The sequence below is a fragment of the Phyllobates terribilis genome, unplaced genomic scaffold (assembly GCF_046119375.1).
Source record: "Phyllobates terribilis strain yellow unplaced genomic scaffold, ASM4611937v1 Scaffold_11__3_contigs__length_659146591, whole genome shotgun sequence".
NCBI lineage: Eukaryota > Metazoa > Chordata > Amphibia > Anura > Dendrobatidae > Phyllobates > Phyllobates terribilis.
The window spans coordinates 565,263,074-565,276,475 of NW_027362771.1; positions in this window are offsets into that span (position 1 = coordinate 565,263,074).

Below are 13,402 nucleotides of genomic sequence, written 5' to 3' on the forward strand. Positions count from 1 at the left end.
TAACTGCAAAAGGTTACAGCCGCCGGGGCCGCTTACTCCATATATCCCCACCGTGAAAAGGTTCATTCCTCCCGACGGAGGCTGGCTGATCCTCCACTGTCAAGCGCGAGGGGGCGTCACTCCTGGACACTTTAAGCACATCCAGGGCGTACCACCCCCGCACCCCGTGGTGGCGGGTGTACGAAACCAGGTCACCCGGGAAGAGGTTCCGGCGAGGGTGTCCCTTCTTTAGTCACGGCTCGACGTCCCGCCGGCTGATGAAGACGTCTTGCTCGAACTGGGGACTCCGAATGAAGCCCCATCCTGCCTTCTGGTGGAAGCAGACAACTTGCCCTTCCTCCCAGGGGCTTGGACAGGCTGCCTCCTCCTGGCGGGCCTTGGATTTTGCGGCCTTGGCGCGCACCTCCAGGCACTCACAGCGAATCTCACTCTGCCGCTGCTCCCTGTCGAGCTGGAGGATTTGCTGCCTACACAGTTCGCTCCTCCTCCGCGCTTCAGCCCGGGTCTCCTGGGGGAAGCCCATCAGGTCCCCCCCCTGGTTGTCCCAGGCCATCTCCTCTGCCGCCGGCCAGGTAACTGGAGGTGCAGGTTGCGGAGACAGCAGGGGTTGCTGCAGGTCCTCGCTGAGTGCGGACCAGTCCGGGTTGGGGTCGGTAGATTCCCCAGCAGGTACAAGTTCCTCCGAGACGGGAGGCGGGAGGCAATGCAGGCCTCCGGCGATGGCGGAGGCTTCCAGCTCCGGGGCAAAGACTTGCTCCCAAGTTACCGCGCCAGGTAGCAGGTATTCCATTATCAGATCCAGGAGGGGCACAGTGGGCTCAGCAGCCGGGACGGGGGTATCACTCTTACCCAGTCCTGGGCTGCACGCGACCTCCGTTGCTTCTTCCTCCTGGGTTGCTGCTCCTTGGCGGTGGGCCCAGATCTTCTGCAGCATCTCTTACCACCACGCGGCGGATGCCGCATGCTGGGCCTCAGCAACCCTTCGGGCAAGGTCCGGGGTTTCCCTACGAAGGAATTCAGCTTCCCCCGGGGTCAGGAACATGCCTCCCTCCTCTCCGACGAGAGTAGGACCTGGGCCGAGTTCAGAAGCCTCCGGTGGACTTTCCTCACCAGCATCCATGACTGCTCCTGAGTATGGTGAGTCTCGGACTGTTATGGCCGCACCTTGTGGTTTCCTTCGTTCCCTCCTCTTTTCGGGGTAGCTCCAGGGCGGTAGGCTGACAGGCACTCCGCCAGACATCCCATCCGTTTTGACGGACACTACCCCGCGGACAGTCTCTAATGGAAGGGGCGGTCTGCTCTTTTGGCGTCATGGGGGAGCCAGGCCCACGATAGGAGGGGCTAGGAAGCTGTCCTTTTTGCACATTATGGCGTCTGTTCTTCTTGGGCGGGCGCCATTTTAAGTGGAAAACGACAGTCTGAGGTAAAAAGGCGCGCAGTACCCGGTAGCAATGGGCAATCCTCTTCCGTTGCTGGGGGCACGCAATCCTGCCGACTACGCCAAGTATGTGACGCCCTGGTGGAGGAGAGTGTTATGCACACGCCCGGACTGACTGGCGTGTGCGTGTTTAGTGATCCCACTGGACCATGAACCGGAGAGTGCCTGGAGGGGCGTAACTAAGTATCTACCCGATCCGAACAAGGTCGCACGATGGCTAACGACGCCAGTGCACCAGGGAGGAACTGAGCAGAGGGACCAGGTGCTACTCCAGGTCAGACCCCGGACACGGCTGTTGACCCACACCGGAGAATACAGGAACAGGCAGGTTAGGCTGGCACACTGACTGGTGGGTATAGGCAGGCACAGCTGGTATGCAGACCGGCGGGCACTGGTAAGCACGACTGGTATGCAGGCAGGGGGTACTGGAAAGCACGGCTGGAGTGCTGACAGGGAGGCACTAGCAGGTTGGAGCACAGACTGGATAAGGTCCAGTACAGACTGGGACTCAGGAACAGAACCGCAGATGCGGTAGACAAGCAGAGCAGAGTGAGACCGCTGGAGCCGTGAACAGGAGCAGAGCAGGGCGAGGCCGCCGGAGCGGTGAGCAAAGGCAGAGCAGAGCGAGACCGCCTGGAGCGGTGAGCAAAGGCAGAGCAGAGCGAGACCGCCTGGAGCAGTGAGCAAAGGCAGAGCAGAGCGAGATCGCCTGGAGCGGTGAGCAAAGGCAGAGCAGAGCGAGACCACCTGGAGCGGTGAGCAAAGGCAGAGCAGAGCGAGACCGCCTGGAGCGGTGAGCAAAGGCAGAGCAGAGCGAGACCGCCTGGAGCGGTGAGCAAAGGCAGAGCAGAGCAAGACCGCCTGGAGTGGTGAGCAAAGGCAGAGCAGAGCGAGACCGCTTGGAGCGGTGAGCAAAGGCAGGGCAGAGCAGAGCGAGACCGCCTGGAGCGGTGAGCAAAGGCAGAGCAGGCAAGAACCGCCGGAGTGGTGAGCAAGGCAGAGCAGGCAAGAACTGCCGGAGCGGTGAGCAAGGCAGAGCAGACAAGAACTGCCGGAGCGGTGAGCAAAGGCAGAGCAGAGGGGACAGGGCTCTGTTCACATGGAACAGACTGGAAGGGAAAGGCAGAACCAGATACACACAAGATACTTGCAATGAAGTAGCGAGTGGACTCTAAACTCACAAACGGGAGTACAGGGACAACGAGTAGGAGTTAGGTACAGGTTCAGACTCTGCAGGAAAAGGGAAGGTACGGACATAGAGAAAAACAGGTAACCGGCTAGGAGAGTATTCAGACAAGAACAGACACAGCAGCAAGATACAGGAGCGGGTCTAGGTATGCGGCCCCTAGAAGGCAGAACAAACAGGCTAGGAGCGTGTTCAGACAGGAACAGGCAAGATACAGGAGCGGGTCTAGGTATGCGGCCCCTAGAAGGCGGAAAGAACAGGCTAGGAGCGTGTTCAGACAGGAACAGGCAAGATACAGGAGCGGGTCTAGGTATGCGGCCCCTAGAAGGCAGAAAGAACAGGCTAGGAGCGTGTTCACACTGGCCTGGAAATACAGCCTCCAGGATAGGCAGACAGACAACAGGCTAGAAGATAGTTCAGACAGGACCTGGCACATCAGCGGCGAAAAGCCATCTGACAGAACGTATTGCTCAGGCACCAGCTTGTATGTGAAGCTGGTTTAAATATCCAATGACTGACAGCAATAGGCTGAGGACGCATTAGGGGTGTGCCCACAGCAGCTACAAGAAACAGGTAGTGATCGGGCCGCCGCCCTAAGCAGCCAGAACAGAGGCAAGCAGACAGCATGGAAAGAAGCCAGGCTAGCAGACTGGACTGAAGATCAAGTTTGCGATCTTGCATAGTGGGAGATGGTGCCCTATGCAAGAACGCCGCCAGGTATGTTACAGTACCCTCCCCTTTACGCCCCCTCTTTTACAAGCCTGCAAGAGTGTTCCGCAGAGAATTTGGAGGCCAATCCTTCTCTTCAAGAGGACGACCTCTTCTGTCCACTAGAGGAAACGAAACTGATCTCATCATCTTGGTAACTACGATGCTTCCTCCCATCAAGCCATCCTCAGCAACAGATGAAGTGGGTGAAGTACCAGGAACAGCACACAGGAAAGTCTCTGTCCATTTATTATCAGATAACACCCCGGTGGATTCTGGAGACAACTGGAGGTCCTCCGCCTGGTTAGAGGGGTGCGGAGACTCGGGGGTCATTACTGCTTCGAAGTACATTTTGCCAAGCTTACTAGATGGAGTAGGCGCAGTACCAGGTACAGGGTGTAAGAAAGTCTCTGTCCATTTGTTAACAGGTAGCACCCCGGTGGCTTCAGGAGACAACTGGAGGTCCTCCGCCTGGTTAGAGGGGTGCAGAGACTTGGGGGTAAACACTGCTTCGGGGAACACTTGGTCCAGCTCACAGGAAGAAGTGGGCGAGGTATCAGGTACAGGGTGTAGGAAAGTCTCACTGCAATTGTTACCAGGTAGCACAGGAGACATCTGGAGGTCCTCCGCCTGGCCGAGGGGTGCTGGGACTCGGGGGTAACCACTGCTTCGGAGTACACTTGGTCAAGCTCACTGGAAGAAGTGGGCGAGGTATCCGATACAGGGTGTAGGAAAGTCTCTCTCCATTTGTTAACAGGTAGCACCCCGGAGGATTCAGGAGGCAACTGGAGGTCCTCCGCCTGGTTAGAAGGGTGCAGAGACTTGGGAGTATCCTCCGCCTCGATGGACGTATCGCCAGATTCATTAAAGATGGAGAGTCCCTGCATTGGGACCATCTTCAGTCTGGTTTCTGGGTGGGCAGCAGTCTCTTCGGGCAGGAGAACTGGTGAGCTACCCACACACATCACCCATCGGGGCTGCTCCGGGACACTGGGAAGGGCAGCTTCAGCACAGTCCCCAGGATTAGGGTCGTCGAAGACCATTAGAAAGGCCACCAGGAAGGCCTGCAAGTCAAGGACGATAGGATCCCATGCTTTCCATAGGGGGTGACCCATTTCAAGGCATCACCCGCTAGGTAGGAAATCATAAATGCCACTTTAGCCCAATCGGTAGGAAAATAGAGAGGGTAGACCTTGAAATGCAGCATGCATTGCTCCACAAATCCATGACTACTTTTAGGATCCCCATAGTACCGTGGCGGATCCGCAGGAACGGGTGCAGAAAGCTCCATCTGGATTGGTACGTACATCGCCTGGGCCATAGCTAGAGGAAAAAAAAATATATATATATATATATATATATATATATATTTTTTTTTTTTTTTTTTTTTTAATGCATGTATTCGTGGGACACGGATTCAAAATGTCTCTGGGAGCGAAGGCCCGTGGGGCTCAACGGGAACCATGGCCTGAGCAAACTGTTATGCACACGCCCGGACCGACTGGCGTGTGCGTGTTTAGTGATCCCACTGGACCATGAACCGGAGAGTGCCTGGAGGGGTGTAACTAAGTATCTACCCGATCCGACCAAGGTCGCACGACGGCTAACGACGCCAGTGCACCAGGGAGGAACCGAGCAGAGGGACCAGGTGCTACTCCAGGTCAGACCCCGGACACGGCTGTTGACCCACACCGGAGAATACAGGAACAGGCTGGTTAGGCTGGCACACTGACTGGTGGGTATAGGCAGGCACAGCTGGTATGCAGACAGGCGGGCACTGGTAAGCACGACTGGTATGCAGGCAGGGGGTACTGGCAAGCACGGCTGGAGTGCCGACAGGGAGGCACTAGCAGGTTGGAGCACAGACTGGATAAGGTCCACTACAGACTGGGACTCAGGAACAGAACCGCAGCTGCGGTAGACAAGCAGAGCAGAGCGAGACCGCCGGAGCCGTGAACAGGAGCAGAGCAGGGCGAGGCCGCCGGAGCGATGAGCAAAGGCAGAGCAGAGCGAGACCGCCTGGAGCGGTGAGCAAAGGCAGAGCAGAGCGAGACCGCCTGGAGCGGTGAGCAAAGGCAGAGCAGAGCGAGACCGCCTGGAGCGGTGAGCAAGAGCAGAGCGAGGCCGCCGGGGTGGTGAGCAAGAGCAGAGCAGGGCGAGACCGCCTGGAACGGTGAGCAAAGGCAGGGCACAGCGAGACCGCTTGGAGCGGTGAGCAAAGGCAGGACAGAGCAGAGCGAGACCGCTTGGAGCGGCGAGCAAAGGCAGAGCAGGCAAGAACCGCCGGAGCGGTGAGCAACGCAGAGCAGGCAAGAACCGCCGGAGCGATGAGCAAGGCAGAGCAGGCAAGAACCGCCGGAGCGGTGAGCAAGGCAGAGCAGGCAAGAACCACCGGAGCGGTGAGCAAGGCAGAGCAGGCAAGAACCACCGGAGCGGTGAGCAAGGCAGAGCAGGCAAGAACCGCCGGAGCGGTGAGCAACGCAGAGCAGGCAAGAACCGCCGGAGCGATGAGCAAGGCAGAGCAGGCAAGAACCGCCGGAGCGGTGAGCAAGGCAGAGCAGGCAAGAACCACCGGAGCGGTGAGCAAGGCAGAGCAGGCAAGAACCACCGGAGCGGTGAGCAAGGCAGAGCAGGCAAGAACCGTCGGAGCGGTGAGCAAAGGCAGAGCAGAGGGGACAGGGCTCTGTTCACACGGAACAGACTGGAAGGGAAAGGCAGAACCAGATACACACAAGATACTTGCAATGAAGTAGCGAGTGGACTCTAAACTCACAAACAGGAGTACAGGGACAACGAGTAGGAGTTAGGTACGGGTTCAGACTGCATGAAAAGGGAAGGTACGGACATAGAGAAAAACAGGTAACAGGCTAGGAGAGTATTCAGACAAGAACAGACACAGCAGCAAGATACAGGAACGGGTCTAGGTATGCGGCCCCTAGAAGGCAGAACAAACAGGCTAGGAGCGTGTTCAGACAGGAACAGGCAAGATACAGGAGCGGGTCTAGGTATGCGGCCCCTAGAAGGCGGAAAGAACAGGCTAGGAGCGTGTTCAGACAGGAACAGGCAAGATACAGGAGCGGGTCTAGGTATGTGGCCCCTAGAAGGCAGAAAGAACAGGCTAGGAGCGTGTTCAGACAAGAACAGGCAAGATACAGGAGCGGGTCTAGGTATGCAGCCCCTAGAAGGTGGAACAAACAGGCTAGGAGCGTGTTCAGACAGGAACAGGCAAGATACAGGAGCGTGTCTAGGTATGCGGCCCCTAGAAGGCGGAAAGAACAGGCTAGGAGCCTGTTCAGAAATGAACAGGCAAGATACAGGAGCGGGTCTAGGTATGTGGCCTCTAGAAGGCAGAAACAACAGGCTAGGAGCGTGTTCACACTGGCCTGGAAATACAGCCTCCAGGATAGGCAGACAGACAACAGGCTAGAAGATAGTTCAGACAGGACCTGGCACATCAGCGGCGAAAAGCCTTCTGACAGAACGTATTGCTCAGGCACCAGCTTGTATGTGGAGCTGGTTTAAATATCCAATGACTGACAGCAATAGGCTGAGGACGCATTAGGGGTGTGCCCACAGCAGCTACAAGAAACAGGTAGTGACCGGGCCACCGCCCTAAGCAGCCAGAACAGAGGCAAGCAGACAGCATGGAAAGAAGCCAGGCCAGCAGACTGGACTGATTATCAAGTTTGCGAACTTGCATAGTGGGAGATAGTGCTCTATGCAAGAACGCCGCCAGGTATGTTACAGAGAGAGAGATGGATGATAATAATACGTCCGAGTCGGTTGGACTAGGGGACTCCTCTCCTTCCCCTCCCCGTTCGCTCGCCCACCTTGAGAGTTGGGGTACTCGGAAGCCGGGCCACTGTGCAGGGTGGATGTAGTCGTGGCCTAGGCCCGGTCCGTGTCCAGGGTTGTCACATTAAAAAGTTAAGGGCTAGGAGGGATGGTGACAGTGATTCGAGTGGTGTGAAAGACTACGCCACCTGTGGTTTCTGGTGATCCTCCACCAGCGCTGCGTTCAGTCCTCTGAGGCGGGATGTAGTGGCAGCAGCAGATGGTACTACTCCCCACAGGCGGAGCAGGGCCTCAGGGCAGAGGAGACAGGAGGATGGGAATTGTAGTGGGAGCTGTGGTGCGGTGTCGTGCGGTGCCGCGTTACAATAAGAAACCGGAGGCCATAGGGGTAGTCTTCCAAGTTTTACTCACGGTAGAGTGCACAGCTGCAAGCCTTCTCCCTGCTCCTCATGGCGCGCTGCGGCCACCAGGACCGGGAGGTCGACAACCTCCGAGTAGTTCAGATGCTTTGGTCAGGACCCCGCACCAGAGTGTTCCTAGACTTTTCCCACTAGGTCCTCTCCTGTCCGTGTATGGTACGTGTACTAAGACCGGGTCTCCCTCTGGACTATGCACAGAACAAGGGTACGGGTGGCAACTCCGCTCCGTCCATTACCCGGTGGGATCCACTGAGCCTCCGGGCTTCTCCGACTAAGACTTAAAGTGACAGAGTCAGATATCGGGGACCGGTACCCCTTTTGCAGCAGGAATCCCTCTGACTAGGCCAGAATAGTGAGGACAGGTGGCGTATACCGCTCCGTCTGCATCCCCGTGGGATCCTTTTGCCTGAGGAGCTTGTCTCCTCTGCTCCCCTCCAGGCCTTCTTGGGTAGGGACCTTGACCGGGTAGAGACAGCAGTTAACTCTAGCCCGCTCCTCGACTCAAGGCCAGAGTACGAGGACCGTGTCCCCATCAACTGCAGGTTCACACAGAAAGCCACGTTCAGTGATGAAGATCACAATCAAAGACATAAGCCCAAGATGGCTGTTTACTAAATATGAATTTTGTTGTGTAACCTAAATGTGCGTCCTCCACCCTCCCCCACTACATGGTTCCCCCTATCTCTTGGTTCCCCCCATCTCCACTTATCCTGGCTGGGGCAGCACCCTGGTGCATATGAGCCCCCCTCAGGTGGGAGAGGTGTAGTGTTGGATGCAGAGGTGGGGTCCTGACAGTTACACCATCCTTACCTCGAAGGGGAGATACCACACCTCATTTAAGAGATGCAGTACCCCTGTGGCGACCGAACCCTCAGGGGCGCCACAGAAGGAATAGAGGCTGTAGAGTTGGTATCAGAATATAGAAAGCTTTACATCTCGCCTGGTGAGGTGGATCCTCGAAGCCCCTCGCCGGATGGAATGTGACACAGACAAGTGATGATGCCGCAAGGTGAACCGGATGGAGCAGTAGAGGCTGGATGGCAGCTGAAGTAACAAAGGCTGTAGAGGCTGGATGACCGTTGGAGGAACAGAGACTGTAGAGTTGGAATAGGACCTGAAGTAATGAAGGCTGTAGAGGGTACGTGACGATTGGAGGAACAGAGACTGTAGAGTTGGGATAGGAGCTGTAGTAACGAAGGCTGTAGAGGCTGGATGACCATTGGAGGAACAGAGGCTGTAGAGTTGGGATAGAAGCTGAAGTAATGAAGACTGTAGAGGCTGGATGACCATTGGAAGAACAGAGGCTGTAGAGATTGGATAGCCGTGGGAGGAATAGAGGCTGTAGAGTTGGTATGACAGCTGAAGCAACAAAGGCTGGAGAGGCTGGAAGACCATTGGAGGAACAGAAACTGTAGAGATTGGATGGTCATTGAAGGTGTAAAGGCTGTAGAGTTGTGATAGCAGCTGAAGTAACGAAGGCTGTAGAGGCTGGATGACCATTGGAGGAACAGAGGGTGTACATATTGGATAGTCGTTAAAAGAGTAGAGGCTGTAGAGTTGGTTTGGCAGCTGAAGGAACAAAGGCTGTATAAGCCTGGATAACCACTGGAGAAATAGAGCCTGTAGAGGCTCGATGGCAGTTGAAGTAAGGAAGGCTGCTGTAGAAGCCAAATAACCATTGGAGGAACAGAGGCTGTAGTTTTGGGATGGCAGCTGCAGGATCCCAGGCTGTAGAGATGGCACAGTAGTCATGTCAAAGTAACACTGTTGAGTGCTGTAGTAGAGCTCAGTGACACAGCAGAGCAAAACTGGGTAGTAATGTAGCAGAGCCCAGATTTACAGCAGAGCTGGTTATATCAGGAGACTCTCAGTGATTTACAGAGCCCAGTGGTAGAGCAGTGCTAGTTATGTGAGGAAACTCCAGGGATTAGCAAAGTGGAATGGTGTAGCAGAGCCCAGCTATGTAGCAGAACTCGGTAAGTCAAAAAGGAAGCAGAGTGAAGCAGTATTCAGTCCTCAGTGGTGGCATGTACATCAACTACCTGAATTCTTAGGCTGAACAATGCTGTCTGAGCCAGTCAATGGGGTTTTAGAGCATGACCTCAAAGGTACATGCTGGGTAATCATAGTAATCCAATGCACAGGAAAGCTGTGGAAGCTGGCCGTAACAGAGGGAAGATTTAGAGCCAGGACAGGTAACATTACATAAAGTAGCATAATCCCCATATTCCAGCAGCTTGTAGTTCCCTTTTCTCTAGTTTCAGCCTCTCTCAAAATATTTCCAAACCTCCTCCTGTTAATGACAGAAAGTTGGAGGAGGGAGATGCAGCTGCAGGCTCTTTTTCTGTTCCCAGCATTATAGACTGTATGGGATTTGGAAACTATAGCAAAATGGGCGCGAGCATCAAATCAGGAGAAGCACAGCTACGCAACTGTATTTTGTATTCTTTTTTCTGTGACCAAGTTGTCTTCTCTTTAAATTTCGTCGTCTCCCAACATGTTCAGTGAAGGGACACAGTCTGGTTTATTCTGCTGGTAAGATCGTCAATGTTTCTGTTGCGAAACTCAGTTGCAAGATCTTCATGGAATATGTCCTGGATGTTGTAAAGGGTCGAATTGTATGGAAGGCAAAAGTGGGAAGATGCTCCTTATGTATAACGCATACATAGCCTCCGGTCCCGGGTCTCATACCGGAGAATCCTCGCAGTGCGCAGTGTCTGCGCTGGGGGGGTGTAACATACCTGGCGGCGTCCTTGCATGGTGGTCCATCTCCCACTGTGCAAGAGCGCGCACTTGATCTCCAGTCCAGAATGTCTCTCTGGCTTCCTTCCTTGCTGTCTGTTTGTCTGTTTCTGCTGCTTAAGGGCGGCGCCCGATCACTTCCTGCTTTTTTGTACCTGCTGTGGGTCACACCCCTTGTGCGTCCTCAGCCTATTGCTGTCTGTCACCTGGTATATAGCTCAGCTGCTCCCATCTATCCCTGCCTGAGCATAGTGTTTCATTCAGTGTGTGCTTGCACTCTGAAGGTGCCAGGTCCCGTTCTTTGTCTCCTGCCTTGCGGTATCAGTTCCCGTGTCTGAACTGAGTCCTGTCTATGTCTCGTGCCTTGCGGTATCAGTTCCCGTGTCTGAACTGAGTCCTGTCTTTGTCTCCTGCCTTGCGGTATCAGTTCCCGTGTCTGAACTGAGTCCTGTCTATCTCTCCTGCCTTGCGGTATCAGTTCCCGTGTCTGTACTGTGTCCTATCTGTGTACCTTAACCTGCAGTCTGTACTCGTTCCTTGCCTGTTCGTTCCGCCTTCCTGGAGGCTGTATTTCCAGGCCAGTCTGAACACGCTCCTTGCCTGTTCGTCCTGCCTCTCTGGGGGCCGTATTCCCAGACCCGCTCCTGTATCCCGCTGCAGTGTCGGTCTCCTCCGTACACTCAGTTCCTGTCTGAACTCTCTCCTATCCTTTACCTGTTTTGCCTCTATGTCCGTTCCATTCCTTTTTCTGCAGAGTCTGAACTCGTACCTAACTCCTGCTCGTTGTCACTGTACTTCCGTTTGTGAGTTTGTGGTCCACTCGCTACTTCTCTGCAAGTACCCTGTGGGTATCTGGTTCTGCCTTTCCCTTCTAGTCTGTTCCGTGTGAACAGAGCCCTGCTCTGTCCGCCGCGTCTGCGGTTTTCGCTTTGCTCAGCTCTGTCTGCCGCGTCTGCGGTTTTCGCTTTGCTCAGCTCTGTCCGCCGCGTCTGCGGTTTTCGCTTTGCTCAGCTCTGTCCGCCGCGTCTGCGGTTTTCGCTTTGCTCAGCTCTGTCCGCCGCGTCTGCGGTTTTCGCTTTGCTCAGCTCTGTCCGCCGCGTCTGCGGTTTTCGCTTTGCTCAGCTCTGTCCACCGCGTCTGCGGTTTTCGCTTTGCTCAGCTCTGTCCACCGCGTCTGCGGTTTTCGCTTTGCTCAGCTCTGTCTACCGCGTCTGCGGTTTCGAATTTGTCTCCCAGTCTGTACTGGACCCTACCCAGCCTGTGCTCTAGTCTGCCTGTTCCTGTATTCCCCGGTGTGGGTCAACAGCCGTGTCCGGAGTCTGACCTGGAGTAGACCCTGGTTCCTCTGCTCGGTTCCTCCCTGGTGCACTGGCGTCGTATGCCGTCGTGCGACCTTGGTCGGATCGGGCAGATACTTAGTTACGCCCCTCCAGGCACTCTCCGGTTCATGGCACAGTGGAATCACTACATAAACACGCACACGCCAGTCAGTCCGGGCGTGTGCATAACAGCATGCTCAGGCCAACGTTCCCGTTGAGCCCCACGGCCTTCGCTCTCTGAGAAGTTTTCCAGCGAATACATGCATTAAAAATAAATAAATAATTTTTTTTTTCTCAGCTGAGTTCCAGGCGAATTACGCACCCGTCCAGATGGATCTATCTGCTCTCGTTCCTGCGGATCCGCCACGTTACTATGGGGATCCAAGACAAAGTCGTGCATTTGTGGAGCAATGCATGCTACACTTCAAGTTCTACCCTCTATGTTTTCCCACCGATCGGGTTAAGGTGGCATTCATTATGTCTTACCTGGCGGGTGATGCCTTGGAATGGATCAACCCCCTATATGAAACACAGGATCCGATCCTCCTGGACCTAATGGCCTTCCTGGTGGCCTTTCTAATGGTCTTCGATGATCCTAACCCGGAGGCTCCTGCTGAAGCTTCACCTCCCAATATCCCAGAGCAGCCCCGATGGGTAATGTGTGTGGGTAGCGCAATAGTCCTCCAGCCCAATGAGACTACTGCCCACCCAGAATCCTCACAGGGTGACTACGCTTCCCGGAAGACGTCTCCCAACCTCAAGAGGCAGTCCAGACGTGCTAGACGTAGAGGCAAGCCGTCACGCCAGGGTCTGTCCTCCCTGAGATCTCCTGACCCCAACCTTGAAGTCCCTACTGAAGCTTCATCTCCCTGTATCCCGCAGAAGCCCCAACGGGTAATGTGCGTGGGTAGTGCACCGGTTCTCCTGCCCGAAGAGACTTCTGCCCATCCAGACTCCACACAGGAGAACTTCCTGCACCCGGCATCAGATGCTTCACCCACTTTAACCGGTGTGCATGTCCAAGGATGCTCCAAAGCTGTGGTTACCTCTGAGTCTGTGCACCTCTACTACCTGGCGGAGGACCCCCTGTTGCCTCCTGAATCCTCCGGGATACCACTCGATGACGAATGGAGAGAGACTTCTCTACACTCGGTACTCGATACTTTGTCCGCTTCGTCCTGTGAGCCTGACAATGGGTACCCCAAAGTGGTAGTTACCCCCGAGTCTCTACACCCCTCCGACCAGGCGGAGGACCTCCAGTTGTCTCCAGAACCCTTCGGGGTGCTACCTGGTAGCGAAAGGACAGAGACTCTCCTATACTTTGTACCTGATACCTCGCTCGCTTCGTCCAGTGAGTCCAACCTAGTGTACTCCGAAGCAGAGGTCACTCCCGAGTCTCTACACCCCTCCGACCAGGCAGAGGACCTCCAGTTGTCTCCAGAACCCTTCGGGGTGCCACCTGGTGGTGAATGGACAGAGACTTTCCTATATCCTGGATCTGATACCTCGCCTGCTTCGTTCAGTGAGTTCGACCTTGTGTACTCTGAAGCAGAGGTTACCCATGAGTCTCTACACTCCTCTGACCAGGCGGAGTACCCCCAGTTGTCTCCAGAACCCTTTGGGGTGCCACCTGGTGGTGAATGGACAGAGACTTTCCTATACTCGGTACCCGATACCTCGCCTGCTTCCTCCAGTGAGTCCGACCTAGTGTACTCTGAAGCAGATGTTTTCTCTGAGCCTCTGCACTCTTCTGACCCGGCGAAGGACCTCCAGTTGTTTCCTGAATTCTCCGGGG